The sequence below is a fragment of the Phalaenopsis equestris genome, unplaced genomic scaffold (genome assembly GCF_001263595.1).
Source record: "Phalaenopsis equestris unplaced genomic scaffold, ASM126359v1 Scaffold000662, whole genome shotgun sequence".
Taxonomy (NCBI): domain Eukaryota; kingdom Viridiplantae; phylum Streptophyta; class Magnoliopsida; order Asparagales; family Orchidaceae; genus Phalaenopsis; species Phalaenopsis equestris.
In genome coordinates this window covers 50,412-56,411 of record NW_018165102.1, presented here as the reverse complement: position 1 = coordinate 56,411, position 6,000 = coordinate 50,412, and the positions used below count along the sequence as shown (strand labels likewise).

The window sequence follows — 6,000 nt, the reverse complement described above, 5'->3', positions numbered from 1 at the left end:
GCATATATATATATATATATTTATATGGGCTATCATAGATCTCAAAAGACTTATATCTAAATGATTGGATATGACATTTGAAGAATAATATGCTATTTTAAAAATAGAAATATTACCTTAAAATGGATCTAATCATTAAAATGAGAAAAATCTTTGGGATTTATGGATCCGCGGAACCAAAATTCTTCCCGTGCCTTATAACTGTAAGATAAGATTTATTTTAATTATGGAGTTTGATATCCCTTTGAGTGGGTTCTCTCATAGTTAATTACTTCTCAACAATTACTTTGGAGAAAACTCTTAATTAAAGGTATGGCTTACATCTTTCCTATTTAATAATAAATATTTAAAGGATAATATGATTTTAATTTTGTAAAAGGGATAAGATTGGACACATATCGATTTCATTTGAGTTTCAAATTTTGACCCTTAGAGTTGAGCCCAACACTTGTCAAATGAAATGATATAGAGCTTGAATCAGATGATTAGATTTGAGAAACAATTTGGATTGGATTGGACATAACTTTAGTACATTCTAAGTTATTCTTAAATTTTCCTTAGAGCTTTTCCTTCTTGCTCTCTCCGGAATGAGGTGGAATCTTCTAGAGCCCCTTTGAGGACTCTTTACATTCTGACCTTCTCTAGAATCTTCCATCCTGTGTTTGTCTTGTCAATTTCTCGAATATGACGGAGCGTGACAAGCTGCTCTAGTATTTTGTTGTGGATAAGCTGGCTTACTATTTATTTTTTGCAGTTTGAAAATAGCTATGCGATAGCTGTTTCTGGACAAATGATAATTTTGCTCTTGTGTAGTAATGTTGTTTGTATCAGAACTGTCATAACAATATATTTGATACTTGAGAAACAAAAATCCACTTCAGAACAATACAAAAAATATGATATATATCTCACTTAACAGTGAGTATCATGATTATTAAATAAGAAAAAAATTATTAAAATTACATTTAATAATATGATAATTTTAATTTTTTAAATTTGATTGCGTATGTCGCGAGCTACACCGTTCTCTAGTTATACTATCCATTTCTGATTACTCTTCGCAATGGAATCTGCTAGACCGTCTGCCCATCGAAAGAAGCCACACTTCTCTGTGGTTCTCCACAGACATCTATAGAACTGTCTTCTGTAGCTATTTGCCTGAGGTGGCGTCAGTAAAAAAGTCTGAAGTCTGCAATGACAAAGAAATCGTTGGGAAGTCCCTGAAATCCTGAAACTCATCTTATCTGAATGCTACAAAAGACAATCAATTAGTCATAACAGAGTTTGAAATTGGTTAAAGATGATTAATTACAATTTTTATAATAGTGATGTCTTAGAGAAGTCAGTGTACCAACTAACGAATCTATAACTATAAGAAGATAACAGGCCTTGTAAAAAAATGTTCCTGGTTACTTTTAAACCACGTAAAACTAAACTCGCGGGTGTCACATACGATTATCACAAAAAAAGTCTATGTAGAAGATCCTCAAAATTCATATTGTTGAAAATAAGAGAGGAACTTGGTTTCCTTCATTAGTATTTCATATGTGGCACCAACCAACAACGATTAACAAACCATTTAGAAAATATGGTCAAATGTCTCTTTGTGGACCTCTCAAACGTACCAAAATAAAAACAAATAAAATGCAAATGGATAAAAACTCATACGAATAGCATAAAAAGCCCATAAAATCAGTATAAAATATGTTAGAAACGGAGATAAACAACAACTATATAAAATAAACAAGTAGGATAAAAGAAGTTAGTAATTACAGTTTTGTGTTGACGTGAAATAACTTAGTATATCAATCGAAGAATCTGTCACTATAAATTTGTCACTACGAACTTGTCATTACAAGAAGACAATAGACATTGTAAAAAAAAGATTTGGTTGCATTTAAACCACGTAATACTAAGCTCGTGTCTATCACATATGCATATCACCAAAAAGAAATTCTAGAAGAACCTAAAAAACCGTTATACCAAAAAAAAGAGGGAATTTGGTTGCCTTAATTAGGATTTTATATATGACACGAACCAACAACGATTAACAAGTTATCCAGAAGAACTCATAAAGTCAAATGTCTCATCATAGACATCAAACCAACGAAACGAAAAATAAATGAAATGTAAATGAAAAAAACAATTAGAAATAACATAAAAAGCCCAAACAATCAATATAAAATTTAAAGCTCAAATGGTCTTGAATAAATGAAATAAAGTTCAAATAATATTGAATAAAGTATAAATACTCGAATCACCATCCTACTATCACATCCATAATTTGTTCTCTCAACCCTGCCATCTCGCTTGAACTTCTCCATTTTTAGTACAGGTGATGGAAGCATCATTCTCAAGCTGTGACGAAGAATGTCCAAGATGGTACTCAAATACCTCGGCAGATGCATGCTCATGATCATCGTTCTTCATACGGAAGTTGATGTCATTACGGGAAGAGTGTTGCATAATGTAATTGTGCAGAGTCATCGTGACAATCACAGTTTGCACCTATTTGGGAAATAGGTAAGATGATATATTACGGAGTATAACCCATAAGTCCTCTCAATGACACCGTTAAGGAGGAACGTCTTTTATTGAACATTTCTTTTTTACTCGTGTTATATTGCTTGCTCGCTCACAGTCAGGTATGTGATATCTCGTATCAGGATATGACTTGCGATACCCTCACTGCAACGTATATCCAGCATCAACCAAGTTTTATTTATCTGAAATGTATTGGATAATTAGTATAGAGGTAAAAGTAATTTACGAGAGTATTTGAGTCTCAAGCGTACCTGTAGGAGGATGTGGGAAGTTGTTAATGGTATTTCGCGTTCCGGTTTTGAAATTTCTATTGTCATATACACTGCCCTTCTAATCAGCCATGACAAAAGTAAAATACATGTTGAAGTCACAAACGACCATGACATTCTACGTCGGGGCCCCGCAATGTAATATGAATACGGTCTTCTCATTGTTTGAAACACGTTATCTCCAATACAATTCTGGTAAAATAATGTCGTAATAACGTTGGTTTTTTTAAAATTTAATGTAATGAATTTAAAATGTTACCTTAAAGAATGACATGTACCGTTCATCGCACAAACTCTTTGTAGGGTCCGTTCGAACGTAGGATCAGTAGGCTTTATGACTTATTAAGAAAAGCTCACAAGTGTCATCAACCTCGCTGAGAAGTGTTTACAAATTATTTTGGAAGAGTGTTGAAATCGATTCATTGGTCCTCGCATTGATTCATTCTAGGATAATATGTAGAGAGTTATCGCCATCACCTCTCGCGAAGTCGTCCTGGAAGAGCCATGAAGTCTATGAATTTGTGTAGTTCCTCCAACAGATGTTGAATATCGCATTTCTCATTCGAAACATATTGTTAAATCTTATTGGATGACATGCAAGCAACTCTCTAACCAATTGTCCCCACTTATGAGGATGTTATGCAGGCAAAGCGATCTATGTACGAGTTTTAATGTTCGTATATCAAGCATACGACAGTTGCAACTCTACTTCTATGCATTTCTCTAGTTGCATTCATGTATATCAATATCATACTGGCTGACACAGAAACATCAATAAATTAGCTACAATTACATTGGCTACGAATATCAAAATAAATATATAAGCATAAACATATAAGCATTGTTGAATAAGACAAACACTAAGCAGTTGAAATTTCCATACTAAAATAAGAAAAAAATTTAGAAACATAAATATCTCAAGTGAATGTAAATAAAAAAAATTTCTCAAATATTCCTGTGATCATAAAAATGTCGTATGTACGCCACCCTACGATCTTCGAGAATCCTGACGAAAAATACTCCGCGGGTTGGAACTTCAAGCAACTCACCACAAACATGTACAGTGGCAAACCCTAAAAAATTTTCTAGTTGCATTCAAAATTTGCATGACCTGGTCGACAAAACTTGCTTGAGATGTGTGGGGTTCAGCGCTGTAAGAAGCCACCAATTGTGATATCTGGCTTCTAAGGAAAGCAGCCTCAACTTTTTTCTTATTCTCAACCCGTGGACGCTTAGAATGGCAGTAAACTCAAGTTCATTGAGGTTCTGGCTGGTGACCTTGGTTGAATCAACTAATTGATCGGCTCACAAGTTCTCGGGGGTGCCAATAAACCCTCACTTGGGGCACATACATGGTTTCCCGTAGCAAAGACACCGCCATACATTCGATCCAACTTCTCCTCCAACTCAGGATCAAGTACATTAATTTTAATTTTTTTTGCAACGGGCACCACCTACAAATTCATAACATGTACTTCAATTTAAAAACAAAATGAAATTGACCAAATTAGGGGACATGTCAAAAATGCATACCGTAAGTTTTTTTGTCCACCACTCCTCGAGTGTAGCATTGGTTCGGGGCATAACCCTTGTTAAATTGGCAGAAATAGTGATTTAACTTTTTTATAAGATGATCAAACAAACAAAAAACATGATTTTATGTCACCATTCCATCAGAAGAAAGAACTATAAGTTTGCAAGAGATTTATAACGTAACCAATAAGCTTAGTCTCATTTTTCTGATGGATAATCAAGAATCAATTTTCAATGATGTTGCTATGCAAGATAGTTGATGGAAAATACCCTATGGATGAGGAGATCAAATCTGTAGAAAGGAACGAGCATAGGATTTGTTAAACTTCTATTTGTCATGTGGCTATTGATTTGGAGTTTTCAAATCAAAGAAGAAGATTGCTAATTGAAAAATGAAAAAAATGAAGCAATTTTGTTTCTAAAGGTTACCAACAGCAAAGTGACTTTGATTTTAATGAGGTATTTGATTTTGGTTCTCTTATGGAAATTATTTGATTGAGACTATCTTTTGTGAGTTAAACTCATTGAAATATTTCTCTAGTGGGCGCCAAATTCATGTCTTGAATGATCTCCTTGAAGATGTTCAACTATCTATGGATACGGGATATGCAAAGGATAGGTACGAAGAAAATGTCCTGAAGTTAAAGATAAAAGTTTATGGCTTGTAGCAACTACATTCTTATTTTAAAGTAATCGTTTTGTTTGAACATCAAATGAACATGCTTTAAATGTAAAAGTGAAAGATGGAAATATACTACTAGTTGTTATGCATGTAAATGATCTTATTTTCATAGGAAGCAATGCTCAAATGTTTAGTAAATTCAAGCTAAACATGAATCGAGGAGTTTGAGATAATGGAACATTTGGCTCATGACTTCCTTTACTTGAAAGTAAAGCAAGGGAATGAAGGAATTTTTTGTTTCACAAGAGGCAAATGCAAACGAAGTTCTTCAATAATTAAAGGCTGGTGATTGCAATCCAATTAGCACCCATGTTCATTGTGGGTTGAATTTAGAAAATTATGAAGGAAAAATAGTAGTTTATCACGTTCTCATTAAAAGTTTGATTATTGGGTAAGGTACTTGACATGCACAGGAATGCATATTCTTTTTTGTAGTTGGTTTGGTTTGTTGATTTCTGAAGGATCTAAAGTTGGTGCTTTTAAAATCTGTTTAAGTTGATTTTTTTTTTTTGGTTATATCGAAGGCTATCCCCAATGAAGTCATAAGTGCCTCAACTGACTTTTAACTCCGTGGGCTCGTTGATAGCAATTAGAGATGAGATTTTGATGATCTAACAATCACCTTAGGATTTTTGTTTCCTTTTGGATTTTATGACATTCACATTGTAATCACTTATTCATAAAAAAAAAATAATAATTTTCTATTATTCTCTATTTTGCTTTCTCTACTCATGAAGTGGAATATGCAGCATCATCATTATTGCCCATCTCATGTAATTTGGTTAAGGAGATTGTTCAAATAAATATTTCTTTCTCAACTTGATGCTATAATGATCGATATTGACATTATCTAAGAATATAGTCCATCATGAAAGGAGTAAGGGCATTGAGATTTGGATCTAATTTATAAGAAGGTGCATGATCAAGATGCAGTTATCTCCCTTTGATAAACTTGGTAATGTTTTGGAATGG

General features: G+C 33.5%; 1 protein-coding gene across 1 annotated transcript in view; it reads left to right on the top strand.

The window, feature by feature from the left end:
* The window catches only part of LOC110030128 (lycopene epsilon cyclase, chloroplastic), a 48,568-nt gene that overhangs the window by 29,588 nt on the left and 12,980 nt on the right, over positions 1 to 6,000 (top strand). The window lies entirely within an intron of this gene.